The sequence below is a fragment of the Microtus oregoni genome, unplaced genomic scaffold, assembly GCF_018167655.1.
Source record: "Microtus oregoni isolate MIOR12 unplaced genomic scaffold, Mior012 000015F_ref0000493, whole genome shotgun sequence".
NCBI classification, from domain to species: Eukaryota; Metazoa; Chordata; class Mammalia; order Rodentia; family Cricetidae; genus Microtus; species Microtus oregoni.
The window spans coordinates 21,961,274-21,981,651 of NW_024543074.1; the positions used below are offsets into that span (position 1 = coordinate 21,961,274).

Sequence of the window (20,378 nt, forward strand, 5' to 3'; positions counted from 1 at the left end):
ACGTGCATGCACACAGCCCCACCCTCATACACTCATCTTTTCTGGTAGTATTACTAATGGATATTTTATCTGCCAAGTACTATTGTTCCTATTCACTAAAAAATAGAAGGATGTTTATGATTATCCATAACCCCTTTCTCTGTTGCTGGGAATCAAACCCAGAGTTTTATATATGCTGGGCAAGCACTCTACCACTGAGGTACACCCTCAACTCTCCTCATCTTTGTTTAGTGGTCGTTTGTTTATTATTTTTAGGCAGGGTCTCACATAGCCTAAGCTGGCTTTGAACTCACTATGTAGCTGTGGTTACTGTCACTCCTGTTTCTCCTGGCCCCACTCCAAATGTTAGGATTACAGGTGCATTCCACCACACTTGGCTCTTTCCCCGTATTTTAACACATTGGGTAACCACACCAGAGACCTATTTCTTACTGACTGTGTGACTCTGAAAAGGTATCTAACCCCTAGGAGCCTTTTGTTCCTGATGAACACAGTAGAATTACTATCAGCACCCTCCCTGTAGAGTCACTATGAGGATTGAATGAAATGGAGCATGCAAAGCTGCTGTACAGTAGCCTCTTCATAAGCTGTAATTATTATTGTTATGAAGATAGGCCGGGCATGGCCCAGCCTTGCTCCGGCATTGTTCAAGCAAGGATCATCATCGAGAATTGCTCCTGTGGGCTGGGTACAACCCTCTCACCCCAAGCAGGCGTGGAGTCTGTTCTCAATGGAAACAAGAGCAAGTATGTTCTACTATTATTATCTAAAGATGGTTCTCAGCAGTGCTGGAGAGGTGGTTAGGCTAGAAGTGCTTGTTGTTCTTGCAGAGGACCTGAGTTTGGTTTCAAGCACCCATGTCAGGCTGCTAACAATTGCCTTTAACACTAGCTCCAAGGAATCTGATGCCTTCTCCTGCCCCCACAGGTACCTGCACACATCCACATAGAGGCATAAATAACCCTTAAAGAACCATTTTTTAATGATTTATTTATTCTTATTCTATGTGCATTGGTGTTTTGGCTGCATGTATGTCTGTGTGAGGGTGTCAGATCCCCTGGCACTGGAGTTACAGACAGTTGCAGGTTACCATATGGGTGCCGGGAATTGAACCTGGCTCCTCTGGAAGAGCAGTCAGTGCTCTTAACCTCTGAGCTATCTCTCCAGCTCAATATAAATAACTTTTAAAGAGTGACTTTTTGCAAAGGTCTAATGCCTTTGGGTTTGGGATCTTAGGATAAAATAAAGCTTTGAGAGCAAATAGTTCATCTAACAACCATCCTAGGAGGCATCATAAGTAAGATGGGGAGAGAAGAGAATTCCAGAGGCCATGCTAGTGTGCAAATGACTACCGCGGAGCCTTCAAGGAGCTCTGTGTGACACAGTCCACAGTCAGTTCAGGCAGGGCAAGGAGCCTGGGCCACTATCCATCAGTGTCTTTCCATCTTTGGTTGGGAGGCAATGACTCCCCAGCACTTCCAGCCTGCCTGGTGAACCAGCTTAAAGACACACAAGAAGTTACTCGCTCTCTGGGAACTGTTTGTGGGTAACTACTATGTAGGCCATGAGGACATGGGTAGGGCACTATCAACAATTTCTATACCCAGATATTAGATAATATTAGGAAACAATAGTTGATTATTCATAGGGGTGATAATGGTGTTGCGGTAACATAGAAAGCATGCCCTAATTCTCAAGCTATGCCTGCAAACCATGTAGGGGTTAAGCGTCATGACAATTGCAGCTATCAAATGAGTCAGCAGAAACAGGACTGGGGGACCTGGCTCAGTGGGAGAGTGTGCTTTGGTTGCACTCTTCAGCAACACAAACAGTAAAGCAACAGAATGAAACGCAGTAAAAGTTAGCTGACATTTACTGAATCCACCTAGGGTTATACAGATTACCCTTTTAACGGCTATCCTTTTAACTTCTGTGTATGCTTGACAGTTTTAATATTAAAATGTTGAAGCAGTGTATTAAGCAAGTATTTATTGAGTAGCTATTGTATACTAAGTATTTGAAATACCAGTTCCATCCAAGCCAATTATGGTGGCTCCATCCTGAAAGGTGTCTTCTCAAGTCCCTCTACTGCCCTCTATGGAAGACTGTTGAAGTAACTCTACAAGGCTCCAATATCTCCTGGGGCAGGGGGCGGGGGAGGAGCGGGCTGCTCTGGGGACAACTCTCCCAACTCCAAGGTCGAAATGGCTCTAGTCATTCTAGAGAAACTAATAAGGAAGTTGGTGAACTCTGTAGAGGGCCTTCAGCCGACGAGGGATTCCCAACAAGAAAATGGTAGCATGGCGGTGTCCTGTTTGGAGAATCGGGGAAGTGATGTGACTGCCCAAAGTCATCTAAGCCCCTAGACCAGTCCCCGTCCTAGAACCAGGGAAAAGGAAAATTATCTTCCTGCAAACAATTGAGTCCAGCAGTTAACCTAAGCCTAAGCATATGGCTGCCCTGGACTGTTAGAGTTCAGGGCTTGGGGAGCGCAAGCAGCAGATCCTCTTTTGTATGCAGAGGATCCTGGATTTCATCGCAAGCCCTGAAAACATAGTTTAGTACACCGCAGCTTTCACAAGTCTCTCGGGCCCAGAGGAGAGGTAGTCTTAGTTTGAAAGTTCTAAGAATAGTGACCCATCTGCTCCACATTCCCCAGACACAGGCCTTTCGGGAAAGGTGCCAGAGAAGAAGTAAAGGACCAGGAAGTCGTGGCTTTCTCATTAAGGTGAGTATTACGGGGTTGGGGTGGGCAGAAGTGTGGCTTATCACTAGAAAGTATGCACTTAGCACAATCCTCAGTGATACACACACACTTACACAGACACATATATTCCCTACATACATAAACACTCTCTCACACATTTATATACCCCAGGCAACACACATATATGCCCCCATACACACATGCACACACACATACACACATGCACACATACACACATACACATACGTGTCCCCCACACCTTCCCATCCACATATTACACCCACACTCACACATACACACTCACTCAGGAACATCTCTAGGCACTTTTCCTTCGTCAGCTCTGAAGAGACGCGGGAATCTTACTTGAACAAGCCTCTCAGGTATCTCTGACACAGTGGCTTTTGAATCTCTTGAGAGCCATGGACTATAGAACGAGGTCTAGACCAGTGTGATAAGATGAAAACCCTTACCAAAGAGGAGGATCTGGTACAGTCTCCGCCGCGTGGCAGCCACTCAAAGACATGAGCAAGAGGAAGGGTCGGCAGGATGTTCATTCCGGAACCAATTAGAGGTGAGTTGGTGCCCTGCCATGGCATGGATGATAGATTCAGGGCTATGCTGTAGGTCCACAGCAACAGGGTCGCAGGTCAAGAGGGTTGCTTAGACAAGTCCCTGGGGATGTCACTGACTACTGTAGCGTGACAGAGAAGCAAGGAATCTGGCAGTCACACTCTAGTGACCAGAGAGCAGCTTTTGGACCAACACAGGGACCCAGTGTGTTACCCTTTCTACCCAGAATCCAACAGGGCCCACTAAACTGCTTTAAGTTAGTCACAGGAGTGATGTACATCTATGAGCCCTGCTACCTGAGGCTGAGGCCAGCCTGGAGGACATGGTGAGTTCAAGGCCAGTTTAGGCAAGTTAGCAAAGTCCTGTCTGAAAATGAAAATGAAGGGCTGGGCATGCAGGTCAGTGGTAGAGGACCTGCCTAGCCAGGCCCTGCTTCAGGCCCCTGTAGTGAAAAAAAAAAGTCATATGACCTCCAGAATTTCTAGCTTAAGCAACTCTCCATTCCCCATTAGGACTCCTCATCATAAAAACTATAGCCCTTGAATCAAGGCCTGAATTGCCACAGAGCTGTCGTTCAGTGGGATTAGAGAAAAAGCTTAGTCGTTGGAAGGCCCTTGGTTCAGGTCCTAAGACCAATGACCAACAATAACAATGCAGAGGTGGCTGGAGAGATGGCTCAGAGGAATAGAGCACTGGCTGCTCTTCCAGAGGTCCTGAGTTCAATTCCCAGTACCCACATGGTGGCTCACAGCCATCTGTAATAAGACTGGTGTCCTCTTCTGTACTGCAGGAGACAGGAAGGAAGAAACCTATATACATAATAAACAAAAATCTTAAAAAAAAAACAATGCAGAAAACGAGGACTTGAGGCTCAGATTCCGTGCCCAGCACCCACATGGTGGTTTACATTGGTCTGCAACTCCAGTTCTAATGGGTCCAGTGCCCTCTTTCGGCCTCTGTGGCACTAGGCATGTACATGGTGCACAAACATAAGTGGAGGAAAAACATTCAAACACATAAAATAAAAAATAAATAAATCAATAAGAAAAAAAAAAAAAAAAGACCGGGCTGGAGAGATGGCTCAGAGGTTAACAGCATTGCCTGCTCTTCCAAAGGTCCTGCCTGAGTTCAATTCCCAGCAACCACATGTTGGCTCACAATCATCTGTAATGGGGTCTGGTGCCCTCTTCTGTCCTACAGGCATACACACAGACAGAATATTGTATACATAATAAATAAATAAATATTAAAAAAAAACATTTAAAAAAAAAGAACAAAAAAGACCAAAGAAACCATGTGTACGGTTTCCAGATCTAGCCAGTGAAAAATACAGAACACACCCCACTGAATTTAAATTTTAGGTAAATAATACTTTTAAAATGCAGTTATGTCCAGTATAATGATTAATGTGCTAATTCACAAGGTCAACACTTGGTGTACACTAATACTTTAAAAAAAATCATTGTTTCTCTGAAATACAAATATAGTTAAGTTTCTTATCCTGCATCAGGCAACTTTACATCAGTTTAACCTTCACCTTTTTTTTAAAAAAATTGCTACTATTTTATACTTTATGTGTACGGGTATTTTGTCTGCATGGACGTCTGGGCACCACATGCATACAGTGCCCAAGGAGGCCAGAAGAGGGTGATAGATCCCTGGAGTTGGAACTACCCACAGCTACAAGCCACCATATGAGTTCTGTGTACAGAACCCAGATCCTCTGGTAGAGCAGCCAGTGCTCTTGACTGCGAAGCCACCTCTCCAGGCCCTCTTCACTTGTTTTTTGAGACCCAGTTGCACGTAACTCAGGTTGACCTCTTTCTCACTTCGTAACCAAGAATCACTGTGAACTCCCTTTAAAAATATATGGAACGGTTCACAAATTTGCAAGTCATCCTTGCGCAGGTGCCAGGCTAATCTTCTCTGTATTGTTCCGGGTTTTGTACATACGCTGCTGAGGTGAGCACAGTGTCAACTTCTGATCCTCCTGCCTCAGGCTCCTACGTGTTGGGATCACAGGTGTGGGCTGCCACGCCTGGTTTATGCCCGGCTGGGGATCAAACCCAGGGTTAGGCAAGTGTTTGAGGGACTGAGCCCCGCCCTCAGCTCCTCCCTTGTCTTTTAAAAGAGAGAGAGAGAGAGAGAGAGAGAGAGAGAGAGAGAGAGAGAGAAGATAAAGGAAAGGGACTTGTCTAAAGGGGCACACCTCTGTTCTTTTAAAAGAGAGAGAGAGGTCTGGAGAGATGGCTCAGAGGTTAAGAGCACTGACTGCTCTTCCAGAGGTCCTGAGTTCAATTCCCAGCAACCGCATGGTGGCTCACCGCCATCTATAATGAGATCTGGTGCCCTCTTCTGGTGGGCAAGCATACATGGAAGGAATGTTGTATACATAATAAATAAATAAATCTTTAAAAAAAAATAAAAAATAAGAGAGAGAGAGAGAGAGAGAGAGAGAAGATAAAGGAAAGGGACTTGTCTAAAGGGGCACACCTCTGTAGTGACCAACTGTGGACAGAATCCATTGAAAACTGCCCTCTGCACATATTTCTCAGATGTATTTAATTTTTCTTTAATTAAAAAAATTACATTTATTTTTCTTGGGGAATGGCATGCATGTGCCATGGCTCACATGCGAAGGTGAAACGATTTCTCCTTGTACCATGTGTAGCTGGGGATTGAACTCGGGTCTTGAGGCTTGGTAGCAAGTACCTTAATATGCTGAGCCGTCTCGTTGTTTCCTAGCGTGACTTCTCGAACTACTACAAACGAGTTTAGAGCACTGGGAAAACTGCCAGACCCGTAGGCTGTGTGTACACGTGTGAAGGTTTGTGTGAGGGAGTCTGCGTGTATGTGTGTACAGTTTCCTGGGAGATGCTCTCTCATCCTGGGCTGAACAGACTTAGACGTCACCTTACGCTCCACAGCCTATCTATACTAAAATCCAAACTCAGTCTCCCCCATCGGTCCTATCCCTTTCTTCCTTCTTCGCCCTCTATACATTTTGGATCCAAAGGAAGGACTGAGAAGTGATTTTTATCGAGGACCAATCACTTGCTGACCCTCTCCTTACACCTAACGCATGCTCTTTCAACCCATCTTTGCCTCCTTTTAAGAAGGTGCCCATGGGGCTGGAGAGATGGCTCAGAGGTTAGGAGCATTGCCTGCTCTTCCAAAGGTCCTGAGTTCAATTCCCAGCAACCACATGGTGGCTCACAGCCATCTGTAATGGGGTCTGGTGCCCTCTTCTGGCCTGCACACAGACAGAATATTGTATACATAATAAATAAATAAACATTAAAAAAAAAAAAAGAAGGTGCCCATGATGGTTACCGTTTCATTCGTAAGGATACTAAGCTTAGTGGGCTTTGGGTTAAAGATGATAAAACTAAGACGGTGCAGCGGCTGTGGCTCAGTGGCAGGGAGCTCGCCTAGCATGCATCGGCGATATAAAACCAAAACCAAAACAAGACCAACAAACAACAATACTAGAAACCCAGAAACCCAATTGCAAATGTTCCCACAATGCATGTCCCCTAAAATAGATAACATAGTAGTAACCACGCCAGTCTCCTTTTAATCATCTCTCTCTCTCTTTGATGTGTGTGTGTGTGTGTGTGTGTGTGTGTGTACATGCGCACATGCACGGATAGACGTTGGGTTTTAATACCAGACGTCTTTCTCTATCTTTCTTCACCTGTTTGTTTTGTTTTTTTAAGATAAAGTCTCCCTCTGTAGTCACAACTAGCCTAGAACTCACTGTGTAAACCAGGCTGACCTCAAACTCAGAGATCCTCTTGTCTCGTCCCAACCCTCAACTCCCTGTGCTGGGATCAAATGTGTACATCACTAAGCCAAGCTTCACGCTATTGCTGTTAAACAGCATTTCTTGCTGAATCTGGAGCTCACAATCACTAGCTAGACAAGCTAGTCAAAGAGTCCCCAGAGATGCCTGCCTCCCCACCCACCCAACCTTTGAGTGACAGGCGCATTCTTCACCCCTTGTTTTGACCTGGGTACTGGGGGTCTAAACTTAGGTCCTCACACTTGTACATCAAGCGCTTTACCCACTGAAGCATCTCCCTGCCTTTATCTTATCTTTGACAGAGGATCTTACTGCGCAACTCAGGCTGGCCTCCAACTCAAAACCTGCTTTGGCTACCAGCAACACTCTTCCTCCACTGGAGGGCGGGCACTGGTAAGAGCCATAGTACACCGGTGACCTTTGCGACTGACCACTAGAGGTCACTTCTTACCCACGTTGGTTCTTCCTCACAGGTCTCTCGCACTGGCCGGACTGGTCCAGTCAGCTCGAAGAGGGGAGGGGTGGAGTGGGAAAGGAGATGGGGGAGGGGACTGGGGATTTCGGGAGTGGAGGCCAGGGCACAGAAGGAGCAATGCAGAATAAAAGGAGGGAACAATGTCTTCTAGTATCAGTCTTGAGAGAAATGGAAAGAGCATTCTAAGACTTCCTTATCCAAAGGGGGAGAGGAAGAGGAGGTGGGGCGGCACCTCCTGATAAGCTAGTCCCCACCTGTAAACAGTCTCCTTCCCAGAACTGCCTCGTGGAAGTGGGTGGAGCTCCAGCCCAGGGCCCTGAGCACTAGTCGCTGAATATTTGTAATTTTGTACTCTTTTGTTTAAAGGGGCCTCTCCACATAAGCGTCAAGCCCCACAGGACCTGGCTTTTAGCCCCACTGGCTCCAGTACAGAGGATTTAAAGAGAGAGAGAGAAAAGAGGTCAGGAGTTCCAAAGGAAAGCACCCGCCTCAAGACTAACAAGGGAGGGTTCCCTGTTGGGGTAGGAGGGTTCATTCAAGGGCCAAAGACCCCCGATGATGAACTCCCGCCGCCGGCAGTCAAAGGTGAAGGGGTCCTTCCTCCTGCTGGTCTAAAGGTTCCTGTGGCTGGTAGTAGTTTGCCTGAATCTTAACAGACAGGTCTACAGCATCCTGTTAGCTGCTTTCTGAATAAACAGTGGTCTTGCCAACCATTGTGTCGATTTTGGAAAGGGAAAAAAAAAAAAAAACAAAAACCCAACACCGAAAGGATAGTCCCAGAATTCCTGTGCTGTGAACTTTGCAAAGAGACAAATGACAGGGTAGCAGGAAACCACCTGCTCACAGTTCCTGAATACCTGCTTTATCAGTTCTTGGTTAGCCGCCTCTCACCTTTCCCCACACACAGCCCCAAATCCCACCCTCCCAGAAGTGGATTTGAAACCTGAGTTCACTGGCTGCCCTGCCAGTAATCTCCTTTGGCAAAACTTGTCATTTTAGAATTTGGTATACTGTGTTGTGGGCAAATGGCCCTGGTTCTGTGAGTTCTTGGGGAAGAGCCCATGGCAGGAGGGGCCGGAGGGGAAGTGCTAACATTCCCCCATAACAGCTGAACTGCTCTGCTGCGGAACTGCTGCCTTCCGCGTCTCCCCGGGCTTAGGGCTTAGGGCTTAGGGCTTAGGGCTTAGGTCGGGGGCGGTGAGAGAGAAAAGAGGATCAGAAGAGGAGAGGGTCCTAATAAAAGGCCAGTCTAGCGCCCACTAAATGTTCTGCCGGCTCTGGAAACCCCACCCTTCCTGGCAGGGTGCTCTCTGCTTCTGCTTCAGTAAACACCTGTCTTCAGCTCTCCTGCGTCTTTACTTCCTTTGTACCCGGACCTTCAGTGCTTTATTCATCTCTGGAGAGACCTAGGATATCTGGGAAGCCAGCATGACTCTTGGTACAGTTCCATATCGAGATAGACAGTTCTATTTGGGAGATGTGATGGGTTCTGGGATAAAAGTTCAAGCAGTACCCATAAGGGCAGATGACATGAGGAACCTGGGTTTTGAAGCTCCCAGGCACTGCTGAGAACTGACTTCTCTCCCAGCTCCACATCCAGCAACTTCAATCGGGTAGCTTGAAATTGACCAAGGTGGAAGTATTTATATAATTGAAATTGGCAGCCACTGCAAATCCAGACCCTCCTGTCCGGAGCTGTCAGACATCTGCCAGAGCATTATTGTGCCACCCCTAACACACGTACCACACCGACTGCCTGCAGCCTCTGTGTTTGTCTATGTATGGGCTCACAGAGGAGACCTGCCAATGGTCCCCGGCAATCTTCCTTGTTCTGTTATGCAGATATTTTAAGTATTTTCCTGTTAATTACATCCCGATTCCAGACAGTTATCTCTTTTCTTTCTTTTATAACACATAATTGTTCTTGCGCCTCATTTGGAGGCCCTCCTTGCCTTAGGGATTAAATGCCTTCTTGTGAAACCTGGGGCAAGGATGCAGCCAGGACAGCAAATCACCCTTTCTTTCCAGGAGTGAGCAGTACAGCTGCCATCAACAACTGCACAGTACAATCCAGATGTACGCTGTGTCATGATTCGGTGTCTGTCTGGGCACCTTTGCAATGGTAGAGACTGTGCCATCCAGCTTCATCCTGGTAGACACGTGATTTACCAAGCTCCATCATGTGCCCTGACCAGTGTTCTTCCAAGAAGCTGGAGCTCCTTCCAGAGGTCCCATAATGAAATCCTGTCCTTTTAGGACACCGGGGAAATTTTATATGAGCGTATTTGCATCAGATAGAGAGAAACAGGCAAAGAGAAGTCACCCCGATGATGGAGGTCTCAGTGTGAAGACCATTAGCTGTAAGACATACCATGGAGAGATATACAGGAGGGAGAGGTCACCCACATGCCTACTTCCTACCAAGTTCTCCTATAATAAATAATTTGAGGTGCCAGAGGTACTTGGTGGTAGAATACTTGTCCCTAAGTTCAGAGTTTAGTCATCAGTAACACACACACACACACACACACACACACACACACACACACGGGTGGGAGGACACTGGGTGTGATGATATATCCCTAGGGGGCACTGGGTGTGATGGCACACCCCTGTAAATCCCACACTTGGGAGGCTTAGACAAGGCTAGTCTAAGCAATGAAGTGAGATGCTGTCTCGATAAACTAGAAAAAGAACAAAAAAAACCCACCATACAGCTCATAAATAGTTAATAATTTAAAATGTTTAAAACTTTAAATCAAGGTGCACAGCAGGACTAGTGAGGAAAAACAATCCCAGGCCACACCTCTGGCCATGGCTCCCCTCTTCTAAACCTGCTCCCCAAGGCATGTCATCGTCGTCGAGATTTGTTACCGTAATGACAAGTACAGTCACTTTGTTTTGTGTTCTTGGCGTATTTATATCTAGAACAGTGTTTGGCACATCGTAAATATCTGTTGAAAACACACTGTCCCTCCCATCTGGGCTGGGGTTTGAACCCAGTGCCTCTAAGCCACACTGCCAACCCTAATAATATTTTTACTCACTTATATATTAACCATGTTTCCCTTTTATGTCCTCAACTGCTTCAAGGTTTTGCCAAGGTTTATCACTTCTCTGTGACGCCGTTTACACCTTTGTTTCTTCTTCCACAGCTACAGATAATATCTCTGGACTCTTATCTTGGTTTCTGAGCCAATCTGCGTGACTTGAGGGCCATGCCCTTCCACACTACACTCAACATCGCACGCCGAGCAATCCTGAGCCAGAGCTCCTCTGTGTCATTAGGGGAAACATGTTTTACAACAATGCACAGGGGAAATGGATTTTGGACTAGCACATACCAAGGAAGAACAGAAAGAAGATAATGGAGGGAACCCTACTTAAGTTATTAAAGTAAGGTCAAGTGATAAGATTGAGGATATAGCTCAGTGGTAGAGTGTTTCCTTAGCATTCATGAGGTCCTGGGTTCAATTCCCAGCCCTGCATTAAGTATAGTTCAGAAGCATTGAGATATCAGCATATGTCCACAGCTCAGGGGCTGGGGATGGAGTTCAGCAGTAAAGCACAGGCTAAGCATGCACAACCTCCCCCCCTGTTAAGGGTCAGGGAGTTACATCAGTGAGTAGGGGTACAGTCTTCAAGCCTGATGACTTGAGTTTGGTCCCTGGAACACACATGGGAAAAGTTATGGACAAACTCCTCTGACTTCTACCTTCCCACGTAACACATGCACAGCACGCACACACACATACAAGCACAGTTTTTAATTTTAAAAAGCTCAGATTTTTACTAACAGTCTCCTGTTACCTAAAGTGCTCTCCTGACCTTTCTACAATACAGGACCTGCTTCATACAATAAGAATTCTTTGGGCCTAAGAAACTGGTAGGCACCTTGGGTTCACCTCTGCTATTGTTGAATCCTGCAAATGCCATCTGTGTGTTCTTGGCACGCCGTGAAAAGGAGGGTGGGAGGCGAACACAGCCCTGGCATAAGCCTGAGTGTGGGTTACACTAACAGCACAGGACCAGAGGAGAAAAGAAATCAGGCAGGGCTTTGTTTGCCAGGAGCCCCTGGCTAGCACTGTGCACACAAAGCAAACACTGTCCACATTGGTGCCTCAATACAGATTTCTTGTCTTTATCCTTTCTCCACCTACTTCCAGCAGTAGAAAAGCATCTCTTGTTTTTTATTGTACTTCCTCATCCCCAGCCCCTCCCACTCTTTGTTCTTAAAGGCACACACTGCCTCTGTGGATCTCAGGCCTTTGGACTCAGGCAGCACTCAGGACAGATAGCAGGGAATCAACAGCTTCCCATGGGGCTCCACATGTTGAAACCATAAGGATTAGCCCTTACTCTGCCTTCTACCCAGATGCTTCCCTGTGGCTCAGTAGGGGCATCTGGCTCTCTGCCAATTTCCCCACACAGCCAGCCAACTGCACATCTTGAGTTCTTACCCAAGGCCAGTGTTTGCTGTAGGAAGTAGTAGGGCTGCTTGGGCTATGACCTAGCTAGATTTGAACTGAATAAATTTAGCATTTGAACTTAAACAAAAAAACAAAATTGATACTATATTCTACTGGGAATAACAGAAAAATCGTAAAGTGGCTTTAGAAACTTTTTTTTTTAGTTATAAACTGATTGGTCCATTTGCTCAGGCTTCTTATTAACTCTTATCACATATTAGCCTATTATTCTTTTCTATGTAATTAGCCACATGGCTCGGTACCTTATTTTGTGAGGCAATCTCATCTTACTACCTCAATGGCCCCTTCATTTTAATTTTTATGTATTTATTTGTTTTACTTAATATTTTCATCAGTTTTAAAATATGTGCACATGTATGCATCTACGTATGAGTATGTACATGTGTGTGAAGGTGCCCTTAGAAGCCAGGATATACTGGAGCTGGAGTTACAAACAGTTGTGAGCTGTCATGTGGGTGCTAAGAAACAAACCCTGGTCCTCTGCAAGAGCAGCCAGTGCTCTTAATCACAGAGCTATCTCTCCCACCCCTGTTTATTTGCTTTTGAGGCAGAGTCTCACTCTGTAGCCCAGGCTGGCATGGAACTTATTATGTAGCCCAAGCTAACCTCCAACTCATGGCAATGCTCCTGCCTCCCAAGCACTGGGATTACGAACGTGAATCAACAGGTCACAGCACCGAGAGGTAGTTCTGCAGTGAACTACCTTACTGTTTTCCTGAGTTCTAGGAGCTACTTCAGAAGATGAACCAAAGATGAGAATGAGGCTAGGAGCTCTTCCTTAAAGTCTATATCACAAATGTAACAGCCTGGGAATAGTCGCTGCAGTGGGGGAGGGTAGCAGCATGGGGCATTGAGCCCGTGAGCAGTGAGTGTGGTCTAGCTACCTGGAGCACAGCAGAACCAGAGAATGTCTGTTACAGGAAGGAGCATTTGCTTGGTGTCTGTGAGAGAAAACCCAAATATGTGATCACACAACTCTTTCTTCAGTTGACTGTTGAGTAAGAGTAGAGGAACTGGGTTTGTTTGTTCCTGTATGTTCTGGGTGTCTTCACCCTGTGAGCTGTTAAACTGATGCAACAGCTGAGACTGTCATAAAAGATTTCAGTTCACTTTCTCCTCACACATGAGTCCTGTCTGCTTTGTAAACAGACTTATGCCATTTCAACAATAGACCGATTTACAGCCTTGTTTTGTCTTAATAGAATCAAATATCAGCGACGTTCCAGTGGTTTTGGTATTTACTAAGTCCATTAGTTAGAAGAATTCTCTGGAAAGCAAGATCTTGTTCTAGGAGGGGAAAAACATTTCCACACTAGACAAGTCTCTGTGGTTTGTTTGAAAATGACAGTAAAACAAAAACAAACAAACCAAGATGAACAGCCACGGTGGCACCCGGGGTATAGCTCAGTAGAAAACAAAAACAAAAACCTGGGCTCTATCTTCAGCACAAAGATAAAAGAATAAGAAGCAAAAGAGAGCCCAAGTGGTGGTGGCGCACTCCTTTAATCCCTGCACTTGGGAGGCAAAGGAAAGAAGACCTCTCTGAGTTCAAGGCCAACCTGGTGTTCAAAGTGAGTTCCAGGACAGCTAGGACTATTACACAGAGAAACTCTATCTCAAAACCCCTTCTGCTCCCCCCCCCAAAAGAAGGAAAGGAAAGAGAAATATAGATAGCTTCATGCTCATATTAAAATTTAACAATATATATTCAGAAATAAGGACAAATAAATTTTGAGCCTAGTATATCTGTCAGGGTTCTCCAGAGACATAGAACTAATAGTTTCAGTCTATGTTCCTGTCTATCTTTATCTGTCCGTGATGAGACTTCTGGGATTGGCTCATATCCCATGAAGGCCACCGAGTCCCATCGTCTGTTACCTGCAAGCTGAAACCCAGGAAAACTGGTACTATAACCATTCTGAGTCCAAGGTCCTGAAAAGCAGAAGAGCCTGGTGCAAGCAAGGAGGAGGGGGATGGTGCAGCCCAAACAGAGAAGATGGGGGCCTTGGCTGCCTTTGTTTCCTCAGTGGGTTGGATGATGGTCACCTGGATAACGGTAGGGACTGAGGATGGCTGGTCTTTTTCACTTGGTCTACTGATTAAAACTTTTCCAGAAGAGCATCTCCTAGATACCCTCAAATAATGTTTTTCCAGCTCTGTGGGCATCGACTAGCCCAATAACAGCAATGCAACACACAGGGAAGTGCAACTGTTTGTTTACACCATCCTTCTGTTATCTGTACTGGGTTTTTATTGCCTACTTCTGCATAACAATCACTTTTTATATCCTTATATTGAGTCACATTTCATTTTAACAACATCCTCTACACTATTTGGTTTTAGAATGCTATTCTGTTGTGTGACTTTTGCATTATGATAGCTATGATTTTATAAAAACTTTAATAACAGGTTTGATATACCATTCATATAAAACCGACCCTTTAAAATTACAGTTTTGTAGGGCTAGAGAGATGCCACAGAGGTTAAGAGTATTTGCTTTTGCAGAGGACCAAGTTTGGTTCCCAGCACCCTCACTGCAGCTCACAACCATCTATAACTCCATTTCCAGGGAATGTGACGCCCTCTCCTGACCTTCATGAACACCAGACACATACAAGGTGCGCACAAGTGCATGAGGGCAAAACAACAAACTTTTAGAAATTGTAGTCCTGTGCTGTTTGGTGTCTTCACAGAGCTGTACCGCTGTCACTAGTGTCTAATTTCAGAACGTTTTCACTGCCCCAGAAGAGATCCTCAGCAGCCAGTCCTTATCTCCTCCAAGTTTTCCAAAGCTGCTAATTGACTTCCTGGCTCTTTGGTTGCATACCTGAACATTTTAGGTGAGCATAACCTGCAAAATGGTGGATTTTTTGTTTTGTTTTTCAAGACAGGGTTTCTCTGGGTAACAGCCCTCACTGTTCTGGAACTAGCTCTTGTAGACCAGGCTGGCCTCAAGCTCACAGAGATCCGCCTGCCTCTGCCTCCCGAGTGCTGGGATTAAAGGCGTGCGCCACCACCGCCCAGCCCTAAGTCCCAGTTTTCTAAAGTGGAACTATTTTTATCACATCATCAATGTATTGGAGTTGCAATTTTTCCACCAATCTAACAGGCGAAAAGTGACATCTCAGTATGTGTGTGTGGGGGGCGGGGAGGTGTAGGAGGTCGTAATAGCTTTACTGAACTAGAGTTCACTGAAGTATAGTTCACCCTGGAACAGTCACAGCTCAATTTCTCTTTGGTTGGTTGGTTGCTATTTTTTTCTCCATTCACAAGTCCTGGTTGCAAATGCTACAATCTACTCCACAGCATTAACACTGCTATTCTCAAGGTGGTTTTCATTTGCTTTTCTTCAGTGGATAATAATACTGACTATCTTTTCATGGGCTTATTGGTCATTTGTATATTATTTTTCTTTATGGAAAATCTCTGTTAAAATCCTTTGCCTGTTTTTTAACTGGGCATTTAAATCGAACCATGAGAATCTTTATATATGCAAATTATATGTCCCTTATCATATATATGATATGCAAATGTTTTCCATCAGTTTGTAGGTTGCCTTTTAATTTCTTTCTAGTACTCTCTATGGAACAAACATTTTTAATTGTAAAGAAGTCTAAGCCAAGTAGAGTCAGGTGGTGCATGCGTATAGTCCCTGCCTACAAGGAAAACTGAGACACCTGAAGCCCATGACGCTCAAGATGTCCATCAGAAGACTTACTTTTGGAAAAGTCAGGGTCTCCTATGTAGCCATGGGTGTTCTGGAATTCACATAGACCAGGCTGACCTCAAACTCTCAGAGATTCGCCTGCCTCTGCCTCCCGAGTGCTGGGATTAAGGACACACGCCACCACACCTGACTGACTATTTTTTAGGAGAAGGGTGACGCAAAGACAGTTCAGAGGTCAAGAACACACAGGGCTCCCAGAGAACCCAAGTTCTCCTCCAGTACCTTGTCAGGTGTCCACACCACCTGTAACTGCAGTTCCAGGGGCTCCGGTGCCCTCTGTCCTCTGCAAATGTTTGCACTCACACTCCTCCCCGCACACATACATGTACATAACTTAAAATACAAAATAAAACAGAGGGCTGGCAAGATAACTCAGTGGGTTAAGGTGGTTGCAAGCTTGACAACCCAAGTTGGTTCACCAGAATCCACATGGAAAGAGAGAAAGGACTCCTGCAACTGTTTCTGACCTTCACATGTGAGTGGTGGCATGCGAGTCCATCCTTGTACACACACACACACACACACACACACACACACACACGTGTTTTAAAGGTTCAGCTGTTGTGTGGCTTTAGTGGGTTTGTATGTGTGTGGTGTGTGTGCTGTTTCCACCCTCACAGCATTCTGGTTGCCAGCATTCCTGGATTTTTATGTGGATTCTGAGATTCCAAACTGAGGCCCTAATGCTCGCACAACAAACAGTCTTATCACTGGACCCTATCCCTCCTAAGCCCTGTTCTAATTTTCATTTTGAGACCAAGTTTCCTGTAGCCAAGCTGGCTTTAGGCTTGCCAAGGAGCTGAGGATGACCTTGAACTTCCGATCTTTCTTTCACTTCCACTTCCCACCAGCCATTGCTATGGGTTTGTGAGACCATGCCTGTCTATTTTGTGTTACTTGTGGTTCTGAGGACATATCTAAGGCATTATTTTGTTCACCATCACAAAGTTTATTCCTATGTTTTCTTCTGAGAGTTTTATGGCTTCAGAATTGTGGTCCATTTGGTTGTATATAACATGAGATGGTTCAAATTCATTATTTTGCAAGTTACCATCTAGTTGACCCAGCACCATTTACTCAAAGGGCAATTTTTTCCCTTAGTGGTTTTAACAGCCTTGTTAAAAATTGGTTGACAAAAATTGGAAGCATGGGGACCATGGGAGAGGACTGAAGGGGAGTGGGGAGGAAGGGAGAGGAGCAGAGAAAACATATGTATAACTCAATAAAATCAATTAAATAAAAGAAAAAAGAAAGAAAGAAAATTGGTTGACAAGAACTGGGAGGGCTTTCTGGACACACAGTTCCAGTTCACTGATATCTATCCCTAGGCTACAGCCATTCTCTCCTCCGGGATTTAATGTACCCCACGCTGACCTCAAATTCACCACATATTTGAGGGTAACCTTCAACTTCTGACACTTCTGCTTCCACCTCCTGAATGGTGGAATTATGTGTGTGCACATCATGCCCAGTTTATGGAGGACTAGGGAAGCAAATTCTCAGTTACCTGTGCTTTTTCATAGGTTTGGTAGGTTTTAATATTTTCCAGATAATTTTGGCTATTTTGAGCCTTGCACTTTTCTATAAATGGTAGGAACAACTCACAAACTTTTGAAAGAAAAAAAAGAGTAAGAAGAAGCAGCCAAACATTAAGCGGCTGCTGCTGCTGGCATTTGACAGAGGTTGCACTGGATACAAAGAGGTTTGGAGTTAACACTATCCTGTCATTTCTCTGATCAGGAGCATGGGAACACTGTCTGTTTAGGGCCCAGTCTCTTTCAGTGAGGTTTCAAAGCTTTTCAATGTAAACATCTTGTACTTCTTTTGTTAAATATATTCCTAATCATCTTATTCTTTTGGACGCCATTATAAATGGCTGTCTTCTTCATTTTCTCATCCTACGAGTCGAGAGCACAGAAATACATTGAAACCAAGTGTGGTGGCACAGGTCCATAATCCCTGCATTTTAGAGGCTAAAGCAAGAGGATTGAGAGTTCAAGGTTAGCCTGGGCTACATAACAAGGCCCTATCTCAAAACAGAAAATTTAAAAAGTACAACTCATGCTCCTCTTGTTTTGTGCAGCCTTGCTGAACTTATTCTAGATTTTTAGTGGATACCTGGGCTTGTCTATTTAGAGATCAGATCATGTCATCTACAAATAGAGGTAGTTATATCTTTTTTTCTTATTTAGATGCCTTTTGTTAGTTTCTTTTTCCTCATTTAATTACCCTGACTGATGGATGTGCCCCCACATCCAGCTTTAAAATATGGAATGCCTCATGAATGTGCACAGAGGCCGTGCTAATTTCTGTATCATTCTGTTTTAGTATATGTGCTGTCAAAGGGAACACTTGTTTCTTATTCTAAGGAAAAGACTTCAGTCTTTCACCATTAAGAACCGTATTAATATAGTTATGATGCTGTAATAATCCATTATATAGGGATGAATTTAAAAAAAAAGATTTATTTATTGCATGCACAATGTTCCACCTGCATGTACGTCTGCATGCCAGAAGAGGACATCAGATCTCATTATGATCACATTATGGTTGTGAGCCACCATGTGGTTGCTGGGAATTGAACTCAGGACCTCTGGAAGAGCAGCCAGTGCTCTTAACTAACCTCTGAGCCATCTCTCCATCCCAGGAATAAATTCTTTTAAAGTTTTTTTGTTGTTGTTCAATTTTATGGCACACACGCACTGTGTTAGTAGCACGGAAAATGCAAAGTTGACCCTTGCTTAGCCTTGATAGTTATTACTATCAAGGAACAGAAAGTGACCCTCATTTATTTAAGCACAAAAGTGATCCACTGAAGAGGTACGGTTGAGGAAGATGGAGCAGCAGGCTCTGAGAACAGGTGAAGAAGAGGGCCCTGACAGCACCTAGACAGCAGTCTACATAACGCGTAAACCTGAGTGAGCAAGAGGGCTCTGTGACCTCCACTGCTTGGAGGAGGGTGACAGTGACTTTGGCTGTGTTATACTGTGGAAACTGAAGTTGCCCTGGGAATGGGTGTTTCTCTCGCCGTGGCTGCGGGTGGACACCGTCATTAGTTTTCCTCTCAATCTTCCTAATTGCTGTGAATTCAAAGTTGGAAGGGCTGAGGGTGTAGCTCAGTGGGTGAGTGCTTGCCTAGGTTCCGGTTCAGCCCTGCCAAACCAAACAGCAGAACAAGAGACTGCTGTTCTGGACTTACGGGTGCTCACGCTGGCCTCACTGTTGGCTGAATTCACGAAGACCTTTCAAGACTGCTGTAGGGGGAGGAAGGCTGGGATTTAGTAAAGCACTTTGGGTGCATTTGGTGCTTGTAACTAAGAATATTCTTCTCAGCTACGATGGCAGTTAAGACCTATTTTTAAAAATGAACTGAAATTAGAAGTGTACATGCGAGTTACTGCCTCACAAGTTGGCACGCCGGTGTGTTTTGAAAATAGCAGATGCTTCTCGATTATAGAAAGAACAAATAGTTTTGACCCCTAAAAACTAAAAAATGAAAATTAAAACAGACTGGGTATATAGATCAGCGATAGAATGGGACAGAATGTGATAGAATGAGGTAGAATATCAGAGGCCTTGGATTTACTCCTCAGTACTGGGGAGAGGGGAGTGTTCACTTTCTATTTCCTTTTAATTTCATGTTCATATATACGTGTACCTATTTTGTAATGTATATGTTTAGCCATCCAGGTACATAATTTAGAAATATATAATATGTAAAATACATATATGATACTAGAGATTTATGCTCAATCATTTTTATGGATACAGTATGCTTCGCCAAGGGTTTGGAGAACACTGCCTCAGAATAGCTCTGTGTCTATGTTTGAGAGAAGAGAGGAGGCAAGGCAAAGAGGACAAGAGGAGAGGGATTACCTCAGCAAGGCAGCATTCCAGGTCCACAGTAGGAAGAGGCTGAGTTAGGGTATTGGCTAAAAAGGAACAAGTCCCAGTGAATGTGGTAAAGGGAAGACAGAACCATCAACAGCCAGCAGTACATGGGCTAAGGAATGACATAGGATCAACTACTGGACTGAGAAGAAGAAAAAGTCATTAGGAGATAAGGAATGAATTTTTCTTTAACTATGTTGAATCAAAATGCCTCTGGGGACATCCTGTGAATGGACCCGTGGTGCAGTTGAGAAAGAGAAGCTGGATGGCAGCTGCCAAAAATTACTTTTAAGAGAAATTTAAAAATCCATGTTTTACAGTTCTACAGTGTGATACTAGAAAGATGCTGTTGTGGAATACTCTAACTGTGTAAAGGTGTGCTACATTTGTTTGTGCTGCAGAATACTACGTTAACTGTGTACAGGTGTGCTACATTTGTTTGGGCTACAGAATACTACGTTAACTGTGTACAGGTGTGCTACATTTGTTTGGGCTACAGAATACTCCTTTAACTGTGTAAAGGTGTGCTACATTTGTTTGTGCTGTAGAAAACTACGTTAACTGTGTAAAGGTGTGCTACATTTGTTTGTGCTGTAGAATACTCCTTTAACTGTGTAAAGGTGTGCTACATTTGTTTGTGCTGTAGAATACTCCTTTAACTGTGTAAAGGTGTGCTACATTTGTTTGTGCTGTAGAATACTCCTTTAACTGTG

The 20,378-nt window shown here is 44.6% G+C and overlaps 1 non-coding gene across 1 annotated transcript; it reads right to left on the bottom strand.

The window, feature by feature from the left end:
* Positions 1–5,140: 5,140 nt before the first annotated feature.
* LOC121457246 lies at positions 5,141–5,247 on the bottom strand. The gene has a single exon (XR_005975738.1). It is a non-coding gene; the product is annotated as a U6 spliceosomal RNA (small nuclear RNA).
* Positions 5,248–20,378: the final 15,131 nt, after the last annotated feature.